Source organism: Rattus rattus, chromosome 1 (genome assembly GCF_011064425.1).
Source record: "Rattus rattus isolate New Zealand chromosome 1, Rrattus_CSIRO_v1, whole genome shotgun sequence".
In the NCBI taxonomy this organism is placed as follows: domain Eukaryota; kingdom Metazoa; phylum Chordata; class Mammalia; order Rodentia; family Muridae; genus Rattus; species Rattus rattus.
The window spans coordinates 60841663-60861228 of NC_046154.1; the positions used below are offsets into that span (position 1 = coordinate 60841663).

Consider the following 19566-nt stretch of genomic DNA (forward strand, 5'->3'; position numbering starts at 1 on the left):
CACTTCCACCCATCCAATCCAACATCAATACCCTAACATTGCCCTACACTGGGGAAATGAGCCTTCACAGGACCAAGGGCTTTCCCTCATATTGATGCTGGACAATGCTATCCTCTGCTACATATGTGGCTGGAGTCCTGGGTTCTTCTATAAGTACTCATTGGTTGGTGGTTTAGTCCCTGGGAGCTCTGATAGGGTCTGGTTGGTTGATATTGTTGTTCTTCCTATGGGGTTGCAACCCCCTTCAGCTCCTTCAGTCTTTACCTAACTCCTCCAATGGGGTCCCCTTGTTAAGTCACAATGGTTAGCTGGAACCATCCTCATCTGTATCAGTAGGGCTTTGGCAGAGCCTCTCAGGATGCAGCTATATATCTGGCTCCTGTCAACAAGCATTTCCTGGCATCAGCAATAGTGACTTGGTTTAGAAACTGCATATGGGATGGATCTCCAGGTGGTACAGTCTCTGGATGGCCTTTTCTTCAGTCCCTGCTCCATTCTTTGTCCCTGTATTTCCTTCCATGAGTATTTTGTTCTCCCTTCCAATAAATGAAGCATCCACATTTTGGTCTTCCTACTTCTTGGGCTTCATAAGATCTGTGAATTTCTTTTTAGGTATCCAACCTTTTGGACTAATATCCACTTAACTGTGAGTGCATACTATGTGTGTTCTTTTCTGACTGGGTTACCTTGCTGCAATCATTGCAGTGCTTATTAAATCATATAACACTGTATATTATATCAAAAAGTTCTTGGTGCCCAGAATGCAATAAATATATTTTCAAAATCTTTGTCATTTTAGTTTCATAAAGAAATAATGAGATATATTATTTGCAGAAATATCAAAGATAAATATAATAATAAATATAATAAAGTAAAATTAAATAATAAATAATTTCAGAAATGAATCTCTGAATGATTAGGTAAAATCTGTAATTTCCAGAAAACAAAGTTCTATTCTAAAATATTTATTTGTGTTCTAAGTAATAGCTAAATATTAAAAATTTAGTTATATTCATAGTGAATATCCAATGTTGTTTTTCAAGGTTTGAAGCTAACTTTATTATATGGTATACTGTCAAAACAAAATACAGTGTGAAGAAAAACTACAATGAAATACTATTTTCTTTATATTTGTTCTTTCTACTGATCACTATATTTTTCATAAAACATATAGTAATGCTAAAGAAAGCTTTCAAGTTCAGTAGCCCGATACCAACACAAGTACTACAGCCTACTTGTTTCCGAGGAGAGCCGCAGAAACCAAAGACACAGGTGAGAATCTTGTCCAAATAGCCATGCCAGCTAAGACAAACACTGGGCCCAGCTGATGCAAGACTCAACTCATCTCCCTCACCACCACCCTCAAACAGGTAGAAGTTCTTAAAGAAGAAACACATAAATCGCTCAAAGAAATATAAAGAAAATACAATCAAGCAGGTAAAGGAATTGTAGCAAATGATATAAGAACTAGAAACAGAAATAGAAACAATAAAGAAAACACAAAGGCAGGTAACCCTGGATATGGACAACTTAGGAAAGAGACCAGGAACTACAGAAGCAATCATCACCAACAGAATATAAGAGATAGAAGAAATAATCTCAGACCTTTTAGATACCATGGAATATATTAAGATACCAGTCAAATAAAATAAAAAAAGCTCATAACCCAAAATATCTAGAAAATTCGGGACAAAATCAAAAGATCAAACCTACGAATAATAGAAATAGAAGAGGATGAAGAATCCCAGCTCAAAGGGCCAGAAATTATTTTCAACAAAATCATAGAAGAAATCGTTCCTAACCAAAGAAATAGATGGCTATAAATGTATAAGAATCCTAAAGAACACCAAACAGATTGGACCAGAAAAGGGAATCCTCTCATTACATAATAATCAAAATACTAAATAAACAGAACAAAGAAGGAATATAAAAGGCAGTAAGGGAAATAAAAATAACAAGTAACATATCAAGGCAGGCCTATCAGAATTACATCATTCTTCTTAACAGAGACTCTAAACACCAGAAGATCCTGAACAGATGTTATCCACATCCTAAAAGAACAAAAATGTCAACCAGGATACTATATACAGCAAAACTCTCAGTCATCATAAATGGAGAAACCAAGATATTCCATGACAAAACCAAATGTAAAGAATATCTTTCTACTAATCCAGCCTTACAGAGGATACTGGAACAAAATCTCCAACACAAGGAGGGTAACTACATCCTAGAAAATATATTAAACTAGGTGTTTCACAAAAAAAAAATAGAAGAGAATCATGCACACATAATACCACCTCCAGCAATAAAAATAACAGTAACTAACAATCATCTGTCTTTAATATCTCTCAACATCAATGGACACACTTCCCCAATAAAGAGACACAGACTAATAGACTGGGTGTGTAAGTAGGAACCTGTATTATGTTACATTAGAAACTCCTGTCAGTGACAAAGATAGAAACTACCTCATAGGAAAAAACTGGAAAAACACTACCAAGCAAATGTGCGCAAGAAACAAGATGAAGTTATCATTCTAATATCCAATAGAATAGACTTTCAAAAAAAGTTATGTAATGAGATGGGGAAGAACACTTCATATACATCAAAGGAAAAATACACCAAGAGAAGTCTCCATTTTGAACATCTGTATCCCAAATGCAAGGGCACCCATATTCGTAAAAGAATGCTGAAAACACATAATGAACCTTACACAAAAATAGTACAATTCAACACCTCACTCTCACCAATGGACAGGTCATTTAAGCAGAAATGAAACAGAGACACAGTAAAACTAACAGAAATTGAATTTAACAGATATCAACAGAACATTTGACCCTAAAACAATAGAATAGATCTCAGTACATCATGGAACTTTCTCCAACACTGGCCATATAATCAGACATAAAACAAGCCTCAGTGGATACAAGAAGATTATAATAATCCCATGCATTCTATCATATCACCATGGAATAAGACTGGACTTCAATAATAACAGAAACAACAGAAAGCCCACATACTCATGGAAACTGAACAAATTTCTGCTCAATGATAAATTAGTCAGTGAAGAAATAAAGAAAGAAATTAAAGACTTTATATAATTCAATGATATGAAAACATATCACATCCAAAGTATGGGAAAGCACAATAAAGAGGAAAGTTCATAGCACTAGGTGCCTTTATAAAGTAGACCTACCTCATACACACAACATAACAGCACACCTGAAAGCTCTAGAACAGAAAGAAGCAAACACAAGAGGAGTAGATAATAGGAAATAGTCAAACTCATGGCTGAAATCAACCAGTTAGAAACAAAGGGAAAGATAAAAAAGAATCCACAAAACCAAGATCTGGTTCTTTGAGAAAATCAACACGATGGATAAACCATTAGACAAAGTATCTACAGAACACAGAGACAGTATCCAAACTAACAAAATCAGAAATGAAAATAGAGACATAACAACAAAAATGCAGAAATTCAAAAAAATATCAGAAGCTACAACAAAAGACTATGTTCCACAAAATTGGAAAATCTAAATGAGATGGATGGAAAACTTTCTCGTCAGCTACCATGTACCAAAGTTAAATTGAGGTCAAGTAAATTATCTAAACAGTCCCATAAGCCCCAAGGAAATATAAATAATTATCAAAAACCTCCCAACCAAACGAAGACCCAAACCAGATAGATTCAATGGAGAATTCTATCCGACCTTCAGAGAAGAGCTAATACAATATTTCTCAAACTATTCCACAAAATAGAAACAGAAGAAACACTACCCAATTCATTCTATAAACCCATGATTACTCTTATACTTAAACAATACAAAGACAGAACAAAGAAAGACAGCCTCAGACTAATCTTACTTATGAATATAGATGCAAAATTACTTAATAAAATACTTGCAAACTGAATCCAAATTCATGAGGATCAAGTAAGCTTCATCCCAGCAATGCAGGGATGGTTTAGTATAGGAAAATACATCTATGTAATATATTGTATAAAGAAAGTCAAGTAAAAAGACCACATTATCATCTCATAAGATGCTGAAAACACCTTCAACAAATAACAACTCCTCTTTATGTTAAAAGACATGCAGAAATCAGAAATTCATTACACATACCTAAACATAATGAAAGCAATATATAGCACACTAACAGCCAACATCAATTTGAATAAAGAGAAACTTTAAGCAATCCCACTAAAATTCAGGACAAAACAAGGCTGCCCACTCTCTGCCTATCTATTCAAGATAGTAGTTGAAGTTCTAGCTAGAGCAATTATACAACAAAAGGATGTTAAAGGGATACAATTTCTAAAGGAAGAAGTCAAAATATCACTATTTGCAGAAGATATGATTGTATACAGAAGCTTCCTCCAAAATTCCACAAGAGAGCTCCTTAAACTGATGAACAATTTCAGCAAAGTGGCAGGACTAACTCATACAAACTCATAAAATTATCTCAAACAAATTAGTAGCCCTCCTTTTTATAAATGATAAACAGGTTGAGAAAGAATTAGGGAAACAACACCCTTCACAAAAGCCACAAATAAGGTGTAACTCTTATTAAGCAAGTAAAAGATCTTTAAGATATAAATTTCAAATCCTTGAAAAAAGAATTCAAAGAGGTCATCAGAAGATGGAAAGATCTCCCATGCTCATGGACTGGTAGGATTAACATAATAAAAATGGCCATCTTACCAAAAATCTACAGATTCAATGCAATCCCCATCAAAATTTCAACATACTTCTTCATAGACATGGAAGAAGCAATTCTCAATTTCATATTGAAAAGCAAAACAAACAAAAAAACAAGGTAATCAAAACAATTCTCAACAATAAAAGAACTTCCAGGGAAATCACCATCCCTGACCACAAATGTACTACAAAATATTAGTGATAAAAACTGCATGGTGTTGGTACAGAAACAGACAGGCTGACCAATGGAATACAATCAAAGTCCCAGATATAAACCCATATACCTATGGACATTTGCTCTTTGACAAAGAAGCCAAGAACATGCAGTGGGAAAAAGAATGCATCTTCAATAAATGGTATATGTTTAACTGGTGGTCTGCATATAGAAGAATACACATTGATAAATATCTATCACCTTGTACAAAGCTCAAGTCCAAGTAGATCAAGAACCTCCACATAAAACCAGATACACTGAATCTAATTAAATAGAAAGTGGAAAAGAGTCTCAAATTCATTGGCACCAGGGGAAATTTTATGGATAGAACATTAACACCATAGCCTCAAAGATCAACAATTGATAAATGGGACTTGATGAAACTGAAAATCTTCCCTAAGTAAAAAGACATATTCAGTAGGACAAATCAGCAACTCACAGATTGGGAAAACATCTTCACTATTCCTACATCCAAAAGAGGGCTAATATCCAAAATATATAAAGACTTCAAGAAGTTAACCCCACAAAACCAAATAACTCTATTAAAATGGAGTATAGAGCTAAACAAGAAATTCACAACAGAAGCATCTTGAATGGCCAGATTTAAAGAAAATTTCAAAGCCCTTAGTAATAAGTGAAATGCAGAACAAAACTACCCTGAGATTCCACCTCACACAAATCAGAATGACTAAGATCAAACACTCAAGTGACAGCAGATGTTGATGAGGATGTGGAGAAAGGAATACTCCTCCATTGCTGGTGAGATTGCAAACTGGCAAAACCACTCTATAAAATTGTCTGGTGGTTCCTCAGAAAATCGGAAATACTTCTACCTGAAGAGTCAGATAGACCACTCATGAGTATATATCCAAAAGATGTCCTATAATATCACAAAACACATGTTCTACCATGTTCATAGCAGCCTTATTTGTAATAGACAGAAGCTAAAAACAACTTAGATGTTCCCCAACCAAGAATGGATACAGAAAATGTTCATTTACACAGTGGAACACAATTCAGTTATTAAAAGCAAGAACATCATGAATTATGAAGGCAAATGGATGGAATTATAAAATATCATCCTGAGTTATGTAGCTCAGATCCGAAAGGACAAGGAGGGTATGTACTCACTGGTAAGTGGATATTAGCCACAAAGTACAGAACACCTAGATTACAACCTTCAGACCTGTAAGTAGTATAATAAGCAGAAAGGCCCAATTGAGGCTGCTTCAATCCCACTTAGAAGGAGGAAGGAAATGATCAAGGGAGGCAGAGGGAGGGAGGGACCAACATTGAAGAGGGGAGTGGAGGAGGAAAGGGAGACAGGATCACATACAGTGGGGTTGGAAACAGGAGAGAAGTTTAGAAGGATAAGAAAATGAATGGAAATAAACAACTTGGGGGTTGTGAGCTGTGGGGACCCTCTAGAGTACCAGAGACCTTGGAGGTGAGAGACTCTCAGGGCTCATTGGGGGGTAACTTTATCAAAAATACCCAAAACTGGGTAGAGGGAACTCAAAGAGTCTGCCCCTAGTAGATAGACAGGGTATCAAGTGGACGGACAGGATTACTATCCTCTAGTCAAAATTTCTGATGCAGAATTGTTCCTGTTTAAAAGAACTGCAGGGACAAAATGATGAAGAGACTAAAGGATTGATAGTCTCCAATGACTGGCCCAACTTGGGATCCATCTCATGGGGAACCACCAAGGCCTGTTACTATTACTGATACTATGATGTGCTTACAAAGGTGAGCTTGGCATGGCTGTCCTCTGAGAGGCCCTACAGGCAGGTGACTGAAATAGAGGCAGATATTTTCACCAACCTTTGTACTGATGTAGGGGATCCCTAAGGTTGAATTAGGAGCATTAAAGAAGCCGAAAGGGAAAGCAACCCCACAGGAAGAACAGCAGACTAAAGAAACCCAGTCCTCAGAGAGCTCCCAGAGACTGAGTTACCAGCCAGGAACCTGCATGCACCAACTGTAGGCCCCTGGTGCATATATAGCAGAGGTCTGACTGGTGTGGCCACAGTGGGAGAAGAAGTGCTTAATCCTGGAGAGACCTGATGCCCAGACAACTGGGAGTCCTAGTAGGGAGGGAGCACTACTAGGAGGTTAGAGGAAAGAAGAATGGGATAAGTGCCTTTGGGAGGGTGGAATGAAGTGGAGCAATGACTGGAATGTAAATAAATAAAATGACTTAAAAATTTCTCTCACGAAGTTAAGGAATGTTTATTAAATTAATTCTGTCATTTTCTGTAGCATTCTATCCTGGTGTGTGTGTGTGTGTGTGTGTGTGTGTGTGTGTGTGTGTGTGTGTGTGTGTCCTTTAGTCTTCCTCCACATCTGTTTCTTGCTCCTTCGTTCTTTTCTTTCTTCTCTTCTGCCTTCTTGGTCCCTCAATCTCTCTCTATCTTCCTCTTTGTATGTATGGCATCACCTAGTATGAAAACTGTTTATCTGTAATGCTTTCAATGTGAAGTATTCAGAGTTTGCTATTCTGCCACCTGGACCGCAGCTTATGGTACTATCTTGATGTTTTTAAAACCTTTAGCAGGTAGCATCTGATTGTTAACAGATAGGCCATTAGGGGTGGTCCTTTGAGGTATTACTGAATTTTAATTTTGTTCTATGTTTTGACCTTATTATATGATTGGTTTGAAAATATTTTCCTTTTCTTGAGATTATAATATAGTTATGTACTTTTGTCTTTCCCTTTCTCTCTCTAAAATCTACCCATATGTCTCTTTGCTTTTTTTAAAATGCATCTTCTTTCTTCATCAATGTTCATTGTATATATATATATATATATATATATATATATATATATATCCATATCTATGTAAATATGTAGTACATCAGTTCAGCCACTTACACACACATAATGTATGTGTAACATATCATTGCATATATATTAATATATATTTAATACATAAGTATAGCCATTGTACACACACATAAATTGTGTGTAACATGTGACTGCACACATATTCATATATATGTAAATATGTAATAAATAAGTACAGCCATCTTATACATACACAGTGTGTGTGTGTTTGTGTGTGTGTGTGTGTGTGTGTGTCTGTGTGTGTGTAACATGCTCAGTCCATATGATGACACTTGTGTGCATGGTTTCATGACTGATTATTTTTATTGAATAATCAATTTTATGCTCTTCCAGGGAAAGAACTCGCCTCTTTTACTATCATCCTTCCTTACTTGCCTGTAGTTCTTTGTGTAAAGTTCAGTCCTTGTCTTTCCACTGTCCACTTTGTCATATTTATTGGTATGGTCCTTGCTCAGTTCATGCGTTAGGCAGTTTTGTTTGTGTGCCATCTAAACAGTATGCTCTGCTGTCTTCCAGCTCTTCAGTTTTTCCTTGTATACTTAGAGATCTAAGAGTAAGTTTGAGGCCATTTTTGTGTTAGTGGGCATTCTCTGTGCAAATGAAGAGAATTTATTCAGCGGTTGTTAATGCTCTGATAAGTCAGACCAGTTTTGAGAAGATGGTCTTTTTTCTAGTTATTCTTTCCTTGGTCTTTTGTCAAAGATCAGTTAGCAGTGGGGTTTTTACTATTTCTAAGCATTCTAATTATTATACCATTAAAATAGTGTCCATTCTTTCACCACCACTGCAGTTATTAAATTCTCTGACTTTGCTATCCTTCTTTAGTGTATTTAAGTTCATAATTTGCATGTAATAAGCCATTCATTAAGAGGTCAAGCCTCTCACTTTTAAGTAGTCAATTGTGTTAACTTAAATATTGAAACAATTTGATGAGATCAGATGTAAAACTTATCAAAAATTATGGAATTGATGTTCATATTCTATATAGTTTAAGAAAACTTACAGTAAGCAGAGACCTAACATTTTCAATCTACTTAATATAACTGCAGAACCTCTACTCTTAGGATTCCTTTATCCTACCCCACTTGGCCTTCCATTCTTTTGCCTTCTGTTCCTTTTTCATCCTGTCACCTTCAGGTTTTTTTACTTCCAACTTATCCTTATTCTTTCTGTCATTTAGCATCCTGGTTATTTTCATTTCTATACTTCAATTCTCATACTCTTACATATCTAATTATGTGGTAAACATAGTTTTAGTCCTGAGACAGAATCAGTGAATATGACAAATACCCTAGTGTTGATCTTTGCTGGTCTTGGTCAAGATTGAAAGCAGAGCAAAAAAAGGGTGAAGGTGAGGAGTGCAGTAAGAAGACAAATAAACAGAGTACAAGTGTATCTAATATGACAAAGTCTTCTAGACAGACAAAGCAAAGAAAGAAATAGTGAAAAGCACATAGGGTCATCATACCATTCCTCAACCAGATAGTCACATTTACTTAATAACTTGATGTGGTGAGTTGTAATACAGTCATACTCACATTTTAGACAAAGCAAAGAGCCAAAGAAAATGGGCTAGAACTCCAAGGTCATTGCAAAGTCAGGTTATTTGAAATATAGAGGGAAATGCTGTTATGGCAGGAATACAATGTGTGAAGATCATAGTAGTAAGATGGAATCCATCACAGGCAAAATATGAATACGGCTGCTCCAGAAAATTTTTCAGGTCTGCTCTGTGTGAGAGAGTCTAATGAATCATCTTGATATATTTCCCATTGCTCAAGCTTCTGAAACTTTACTTACAGTTTCATAGTGCTTTATTGAACCCTGTGTTGTATGTTAATATGAATTTGGTAACATCTTAAATTTTGGAATGCAAGCACACTGGTCAAACTTAAATATTGATATTTCAGTGTTGGATTTACAGTTCTAATGTATTTAAACCTATTGAAGCAAGCTCCTCATACATTCTTGTATAAGTAACTGAATTCAGGAGGCATGGTGTATATTCAGAGAAGAATTGGGGAGAAAATTCTCAGGATGTGATGTGCATATAGATATTCCAAAGGATGCAGCTGCTAGTTCAACATCAGTGATCATGCAAAAATCTGAAAGCTTATTCCAGTTGCTCCTCAGAATGTGTAATGTTGAAAGAGATCCCACCAACCATCACAAAGCAATCAAGATGACAATAGAAATTATACTAATTTTGCTTTGTTTGTGACTCATTTGAGAAGTGAGGACAGAGATGAATACGGAAAGTAGTGAACTTTTACTGAAGCTCACAAATGAACATTTCATGAGTTTTATGGCTATGTAAAAGGGGAAAGGGGATATCAGATTCTAGGTAGTAAGAAAGGAGTCGAACTTCTAATCAATTTTAAACTGAAGAGTCTACAATACTCACTCTGTCCTATGAGCTGTCTTATACTGGAACACAGTCTTTATGATACCAAAGACTGAGAGAAAAAAGGGAAATATTGATGATGATTCTCCTGGCCATTCTTGTCCTTTATAGCAAGACCTCGAAATAAAAAGTTAGTGAAGAAGATGTGAGCTCCCTCTTCTAAGATTTTCCTGACTTTCAGAGAATAAGGAGCTATTATCAAAAATTTCAGATAACTAGGAGTGGCTGAAGAGAAAAGAAACTAACAAGGGACTCGAAAATAGACTGAACATAGAAAAGGAACAACTTTAACATCTGGTGAACTGCATGCAAAAAATACTTGTTTCTTGGATTCCAAGGGTCCTAAGATGCTAATCTTCCAGAAAAGCTAAATAGCTTTTTCCTGGGGTTAAACATTTACCACAGTCTGTGTAGTACTTTGTGTAGTAACTGTTATGTATGTAGTGTGTGTTAACCATTTGGAATTGTAAGGTTTGGAAGTGGTAGCCTACATGTTGAGATGTTGTTAGAGGAAAATGGAAGTCTCTAGGTATGTCATGTGATGAAGAACCTCATGATGTTTTCCTGAGGCAAGATCTGTGTGTTTACCTGTAATGTTTGGCAGGAATATAAATAAGACTCAACCGACAGTGGTAGGGCACTTGCATTGCTAGCTGTGCAATTCTTTGTTGGTTTCCTATCTTTGCTGACTTTTACTTCATTGAGAGAGGTACTGTAGAGAACTCTTCCTGGCATCCCCACTGGTTCTGGTCACTCTCTCTGACTGGTTCCAAGTCTGTCAATTCAAACTGGCTGTTTCTGCTGGATCATGCATTTGAACATCCTTTTTAAAAGTAGGTTTTTCAAAGTCTAAGCACACAGTAAGTATATCAGTTTTTCATACTGTACATAAAAATATTACTCAGTTGATCATATGATAGGAGGGAAAAGACTAAAAGGTAGAATGATAGAAGAATGGCATTGTACAGTGTAAAAATAGCATGGATTTGGTCATATTAGGTGACCGGCATCTACCATAAGCTATTACATCTAACTTAGAGTAGATGTGAACTAGTAATTTGTCTCATTAAGAAAGTCAACAAATCACCCAGAATACATGAATCTGCTTTTAGGGAGTAAAGCAAAGATAATAGTGAATTCAAAAATAATTTTACTATATAATAACACATTAGAAAACAAAAATACTACCATTGTTAATGGTTTCCCAGTAGAACTGCCTCACTCCACCTGCATGTTTGTCTCTGAGAAATAACTGTGATATGGTAGATAAGAGTGTCTTTTACTCACTTATGACAATGCCAATGTTTGCTTTGAAGCAAACCTTGAATTTTTACCTCTCATAAATGGAAACACTAGAAAATGAGAAGTCAAGATGCATAATTAAAAATTATTTAAATAAAGATTCCATTTCATTTCACTATATTGCATTTTAAATTAGCCCCTTAAAAGAATATTTATATGTCATTTCACCTCTGTGTATTAAGTACATTTAAGTACAACATACACATTCAAATTCAGAATAGATATGTAATTTAAAACAGGCCTCAAAAAATTGCCCTTTTATTTTTATTATGTGATTGCTGATAGAGTATTTGAAAACTTCTAAACTTTTGAAGCAAATGGGTTATATTAATATAAAAGAGCTAGTGGTAAATAAAAATAAAATATCTTCTTTGTTTTCATTTTTCATCATTCTAACAAGCTTAGGCTGAGATAGATGAGGACTGCCCACTGTTAAGGTCACTGTGGCCTAATTAGATTTACAACATTGCCACTGTAATTTTGCTTGACATGACATTGAGGGGAGGCTTGCAAGGTAATCAGTATCTAAAAACATGATGAGCATTAGTTATACATAGAGACAGAATTAGCAACCAGAGGGAACACTTTAATTGAATGAAAGGAAAATCTGATGCCAGTTACTTTACAAAAATGCCAATGACTACTCCAATCATATTCCTTGTTTAAAAAAATAATAACTTTGAAAATCAATGTGCCTTACACACAGCACATATCCTAAGCTGATTGTCATTTGGGTTATTTTATGATCTGTTAATTTATCACATTCCATGGTATTGCAATTTATCGTCTCAAACTACAGAGATCTACCTTCGTTGGTGGAATTAGACATATGTTTGGACCCTGAATTTTCTTTGATCGTTGTTCTGAAGGATTTTAGTGGGATCAACTCTAAAAGTTGAAATGAAGCCTTAAAATTTTCTAGTGTCTTAAGAAACTATTTTCTCTTGAACACAGAACTCACCCCAAATAAAAAATCCAACCTCATTTTCTAAACCTTCATATTTATGATTTATTTTCCTAGGTTGATTAGTTAAAATTTATGATCTAAAATATTTTAATATTTCCTTATTGAGCATATAAAACCAATATCTAGTCAAGTTGTAAAATAGTTCCAGTAAATATGTTATTAAAACTCTGGAGTAATTTTACTATGTTAAAGTAGTTTATCTTGATTCTTTGCTCAAAATACCAATAATATCTCATAATTTTTATGATAGTTCTTTGCAAACCTGGTGATAGTTTACTATCTGAAATATTTGGAGAAACAGCAACAACCATCCCCAGTCATAGATTTTCCTTAAGGGTTCCATAATTTTTCTTAGGCTAATATATTCTTAAACTGCTAATGGCCATCTTCGTGTTAAGATATGAAATACTTGGTAATTTATAATGAGAGAAAATAAAATGATGATTAGCAAATAACCCATTTAAGATGCTACACGGAGATGTAATAAACATTTTCAGGCTTCATTAAATTTGGTCACTTTGTGATACATTGCAGTCAAAGGAGAAAAACTTTATTTTCCTGCTGAGAAAACAACCACAGTTGGAGACATTGATCCATCATCATTCTCTGAAAATTTCAAATGTGACCAACCAGCAGACAAACCTCTTTGCATTCTCTAAAATATTGTTGCATGATCTCACATTAGTTTTAATCCCAGTAAGAAAAATTTTCATCATCATTTCCTAAGCAGTTGTGTGTGTGTGTGCCTGTTCCATTACTTTTTGTTCTCTCATTCTACAGAAACAAAACACTTTCCAAACTAGCAACGCATGTATAAATGAGCCAATAGGACATATTTTCAAACTATGGTTTATGGATTTTTTATTAACAAATATATAAATTTAATTTATACATTATTAAATATACTGAGTATTTGACGTAAGAATCACTCCTAAAACCAAACCCATGAATGCTGTCATCTGACCATAGTCCCATTAAGAGCAAACTCACTTTTTGACTTGCTAAATTGTGCTATTGCTCTTGAGTCTCATATACTAGAGTCACCTATATCAAATTGCTTTCATATTCATCATATTGTGTGGTTCCAGTGTTGGTTTACAGAGTACACTATCCACTGCCGCACATTACTCCTTTATTCCAAGCTGTTAGGTAAATGTAGATTATTGCCCAGTTTAAAGCCATTACCTGTTTAGAGAAGGTACTACTTGTACCAAACATTTCCTTGGAATTCTATTTTTAAATCACTTCTGTAAATTAACAAGAGAAAAATTGGCTGATTGTATAGTAAGTGTATATTTAACTTTGCACCAATCGGCTGATATGTTTTTGAAGTTGTTAGACTCAGTTTTTACTCTCATCATTAGGGAAGCTTTTCACTGACATATGGCACTGACATTACTCACAACTTTAACAATTCTAATGGATATTTAATGCTGTGCCACTTTGATTTAAAATCATAATTTTGTGTAAATAATGATGACACTTTTTAAGTAATTCTCACTCATAATTGTGGCTATGAATTTAGAATTGCTTAAATAATTCATTTTGTGGTGGCTTTAACATTTCAGATTTTTATATTGTGTTTCTCGTGTATGAGATCATACATTTAATATTCTCATACTCTGTGCTTACCATTCATTACTTCAGAAAATCTTTTGCAAACAGAAAGTCTTTATTCATTAATGATTCCTCCTTTCTATTTCAGTTTTAATATGTTGAGCTGTTCTCTATGTTCAATCTTGTCTAATATATCCATGTTATACTTTTACGTTTTTTTCAAACATGATAAGCTTTTTTTGAACACATTTATAGCCTTCAGTTGCTGTTTTCTATCCAGTTGGTTACATAGCTATCCTTGAAATATATTCACAGTCTTTATAGTGTAATGCTTATATATATATATATATATATATATATGTGTGTGTGTGTGTATATATATATATATATATATATATATATATATGGAGAGAGAGAGTATTAATCAAGTTTGTTAAATCCTGTTTTAACTTTCTCCAGCATTACACTGATTTCTTAAGATCCTATATTTCAGTATTTTAGAATGAATTTACTGAAACATATGGATTGCGTTGTGGAAAGGATTGATATTTCCTCTACTGCTCAACAAATATTATTATATTTTTTAGCTCATATACATGACATATCTTTTCAGTTACTATGCTCTTTTATAGTTTTCATTGTGTGTTTGAATGAACTTGTTCAATTTTTCTGTAATAGTAAAATATATTTACGTGGCTTTGTATAATTAGTTTATACACAAATTGAATTGTATTATTTTTAACTACAATCTCTTAATAATAAGGAAGATTCAGTCTTTCTTACACTCTTCTTAAAGATTTTACAATTTTTAAATAATTTTAGAATAATTTTTATTCTTCCTTTATTTTTTAAGTTTTTTTTCCTTTTTTTAATCGGATATCTTATGTATTTCCATTTCAAAAGTTATCCCTTTCCCAGTTCCCCCTCTTCCATACCTGCTCCCTCTTCTATGAGCATGCTTCCCTTCCCACCCATCCACTTCCACCTTACCTGCATTACCCTACACTGGGGCAGCAAGCCTTCCCAGTACCAAGGGCCTCTCCTCTGACTGATGTCCAACAAGACCATCCTCTGCTAAATATGTAGCTGGAGCCATGGGTCCTCCATGTGTACTCTTTGGTTGGTGAGCTCTGGGGTGGGAGGTGTCTAGTTGATTGATATTGTTGTTTTTCTTATGAGGTTGCAAACCACTTCAGCTCCTTCAGTCCTTTCTCTAACTCCTCCACTGGGGTCCCCATGCTCAGTCTGATGGTTGGCTGCAAGCATCCTCATCTATATCAGTAAGGGTCTGGCAGAGCCTCTCAGGAGACACCCATATTAGGCTCCTGTCAGCAAATACTTTGTGGCATCAGCAATAGTGATTGGGTTTGGTGGCTGCAGATGGGATGGATCCCCAGATGGGGCAGTCTCTGTGTGGCCTCTGCTTTAGTCTCTGCTCTACTCTTTGTCCCAATATTTCCTTCAGACAGGAATAATTCTGAGTTAAAATTTTGATAAGGGTGGGTGACCTTTTCTTGCTACCAGGGCCTTTTCTAACCTCTGAATATGGTCTCTACAGAAATGCCTACTTTGTTGGGCATTTCAGATAATCTCATCCCTGTTGGGTCCTCTTGCTTTCCTGGCATGTAGGACTTGCTAGTGGCTACCCTCAGTTACCCATCTGCCATTGCTACACATCTCTGTTCAAATTCCTGACCCTCTCTATATCATCCCTGTCTCCTCTCATACCTAATTCTGACCCTCCTTTTCCCTCCCCTGTCCTCTATTCCTCCCAAGTTCCTGCCACCCTCTACCAAAAGTGACTATGGCTTAGAATATAGTTTAATAATTCTATTAATCAAAAGATATATACAATCTGTTAGACCAGCAAAAGAAAGATAGTTTGTTTGTGTCTGCTTGCTCATTTGTTCATCATTTACTTCAAAGGTGGTCCCTCTTTTTCATCGAGTGTGAAGTCATGAATGGCCTGGAAGGGATTGTGTAGCAAGGTTTCCCACCCCTGGAACAGAGTCAGCAAGGCGTAGGCCTCCACAAGTGTCGATGGTTGCTGGGCATGTGACTTGTTTGTATAATACACACACACACACACACACACACACACACACACACAGAGAGAGAGAGAGAGAGAGAGAGAGAGAGAGAGAGAGAGAGAGAGACAGACAGACAGACAGACAGACAGAAAGAAAGAAAGATAGAAACAGAGCAACAGAGAGACAGAGACAGAGACAAAGAGACAGCGACAGTTTTTCCAGCTCAGATTTACAAATACAAGTTTCAGATAAGGACAGAATGAGCCACAGTATGAGAAGGGTAAGATGTTTAGAACATATTGCCAGAATATGTTTGAGGCTAAGCAAAGCAATTCAGGCAAAACCAAGAAAAGCCTGTTTGAGTCAGTTAGCTTGGTGAGGACTTTGGGCCAGAATGCTTAGTGAACTTGTCAGCCAGTGTTCCGAAAGAACTAGAAAGGGTGAGTTAATTCAGCAGCAATCCCCAGAGATGACAGCTACATTAGGCATATAAAAGTTATTTTTATACATAAAGTGAACAGTTTTCTTGTCAACATGTTCCATACAAGGTATCCTTTTTGTCAACAAGCCAAAGAAATCCTAAAGAGAATTCTCCATACCATGAATCAAAATTTAATTTGTTTTCATATAAAGTAATTATCACAAAGAATTTATTAGAGTAAAATAAAACTGAAAAATACACATAGTAAACATTAGTTTGTCCTATATAAACCTATGGTTTTCTAAACTTCAGCTGTGACCTGGTGTTCTAGCTTTTCAAACTCTAAAATGATACAATATTCCATATACTTGGTGCAAATGAGGAAGACCTGAATGCAAATTGCCCCACCTTACTTCCTGGAATCCCTTAGCCTTTGGAGAGCCATTCATTTGAATAAAACTAAGAATTCATTTGAATTATTTTCATTTCTCTTCTATGTAGTTGAACCAGTATTCCATCTGGTGTTTGATAATGTCACTGCTTCTCTGAAAGCTCAGATATCCAGAAGAAAATATGAAAATTATGACAAAAATATGGTTGCTATTCTTTTTATCCTCTGGGAAGAAAGCACCAATGAGTGGTTCTCTCCTTACATATGTCAATTGCATTCTCATTTTTTCAGTTCTAAATAGGGAAACAATGATTATAATAGAATGCTCGCATTACTTAAAGCTGATGACAATTATTTTCTCCAAAAGTTTGATATCTTAACTTCCTTATCCTTCCGTATTGATAATTGTTCTATTTCTATTATCAATATCTATTATCTATTAGTATAATAATCCCAAATTTAGTATATTTCAAATTTTAAGTTTGTTGGCGAAATCTTCCACTTTACCATATCTTGTTTTCCAATGCTACAGGAGTTTCTGTCATCTGGATGCACTTCTTTGGTGATAAAAAGTTTAGCTCTTTCACACAATATAAACTATGATAGCCTAGTAATACAAGTTATGTAATGTGGTAGACATCACTGTGTAATACTCAATATAGATAATGGATTGCCACCTGGATTTGCTTCTACTTGCTGTGCAGTATCTATTGCCTATTTGTCTTAAGTACAGTTTCTTCATAGTTACTGTCTCAGAAGTCACCCAAAAATCAGAACTCTCATGTAGGTGTCTCTATTTGCTAAAATATGGCTACCTATTGACATAATTATGTGTAAAAAAGGATATATTCATATGAAAACTCTAAAGAAATTTATCCTTAAGTGTATTAAAAATGTGTTGAACATCCAGAAATCTAGACTTCTGGAATGGCTTAACTATTCAAGATTTGGTCCAAAACCTAAAGGTAGGAAACTCACAAAATAATTCATTGCTTATTTGGAAATGAAATCAATAGTTTGGGGTGTCTGTATTTTGGTTTTAAGGTCTTTAGTTGATTATGTTAAATCTAGCTTCATTGTGCACTCTGCTTTCCCCAATGCCTAAGTATTTAAAAAACACTTACCTAAATGATTCCACTATTCCCAAGGTCTACACCGATATATAGACAAATAACCGGACTCTATAAGAAAAAATGCTATATAAATTTAATTGTCATAACCGGTTATTTTGTGTGCCATTTTGCACATTCTTTTTTTCTGCTTTGACCAATGTTTAGTGTCTTTATGAAAAAATCTTCAGAGAAAATCGCTTTAGCTTTCAGTAGCCCATTCCTGAGCTCAGAGGAAGTTTGCCTGGAGCCGCGGTTGTGGGTCTCAGTTCCGTAGGATAGAATTCGTGAAAGTTGTCAAGAATAAGACCTACTTTAAAAGATACCAAGTGAGATTTAGAAGGCGGCGAGAAGGTAAAACTGACTACTATGCACGGAAACGATTGGTGATCCAGGACAAAAATAAGTACAACATACCGAAATACAGGATGATAGTTCGTGTAACGAACAGAGACATCATCTGCCAGATTGCATATGCCCATGTAGAAGGGGATATTGGTCGTCTGTGCAGCACATGCACATGAACTTCCAAAATACGGTGTGAAAGTTGGCCTGACAAATTATGCCGCAGCCTATTGCACTGGCCTGCTGCTGGTCCGCAGGCTTCTGAATAGGTTTGGCATGGACAAGATCTATGAAGACCATGTGGAGGTGAATGGAGATGAATACAATGTGGAAAGCATTAACAGTCAGCCTGGTGCCTTCACTTGCTATTTGGATGCGGGTCTTGCCCGAACTACAACTGGCCATAAAGTTTTTGGCACCCTGAAGGTAGCTGTGGATGGAGGCTTGTCTATCCCTCATAGTACCAAACGATTCCCTGATTATGACTCTGAAAGCAAGGAGTTCAATGCAGAAGTGCACCGGAAGCACATGATGGGTCAGAATGTGGCAGACTACATGCGCTACCTGATGGAGGAAGATGAATATGTGTATAAGAAACAGTTCTCTCAGTACATCAAGAACAACGTGACTCCAGACATAATGGAGGAGAAAGCTCATGCTGCTATCTGAGAGAACCCAGTCTATGAGAAGAAGAGCAAGAGAGAAGTGAAGAAAAGGAGGTGGTTGCACATTCTTAATGCATATGCAATCTTAGTATTTAATAGATGATGTTAACTATAGGACATAAATAGTTTTTACAGTATTTACAAAACAGAAATAACTCTCTAACATAAAGATCTCTGATTAATAGCTACTTGCTATTTATTATTATTATTATTATTATTATTATTATTATTATTACTTTCTTTCAATCACTATTGGTTGTTGTGATCACATACTTCAAAGCATTCTGATTAAGTACACATATGCAATGAAGGAGAAAGGAGAAATAATGGTGGCATGGAACATCATGAGGAAGGAGAAAATAGGTTAACACAGAGACAGAGAGGAGTCTGAATACATAACCTTGAATGACATAAACTTACTTGAAATACACATCAATCCATTACATGAGTGCATAAATACATACAGTCTAAACACAGTTGACCCACATGGGATAATAATGATAATCCTGGTGTCCATAGACTACCTATAAAACAATCAATAACAACTACAACAGCTGTTCTAGGCAGGGGGCACCTCCCTTCAGGTTTTTTGATCAGGAAGTTTAAAAAGAGAACA

General features: G+C 35.5%; 1 pseudogene; it reads left to right on the forward strand.

Annotated features, from left to right (window-relative positions):
• Positions 1-1176: 1176 nt before the first annotated feature.
• On the forward strand, positions 1177-19053 carry LOC116892145 (annotated as a pseudogene).
• The last annotated feature ends 513 nt before the right edge of the window (positions 19054-19566 follow it).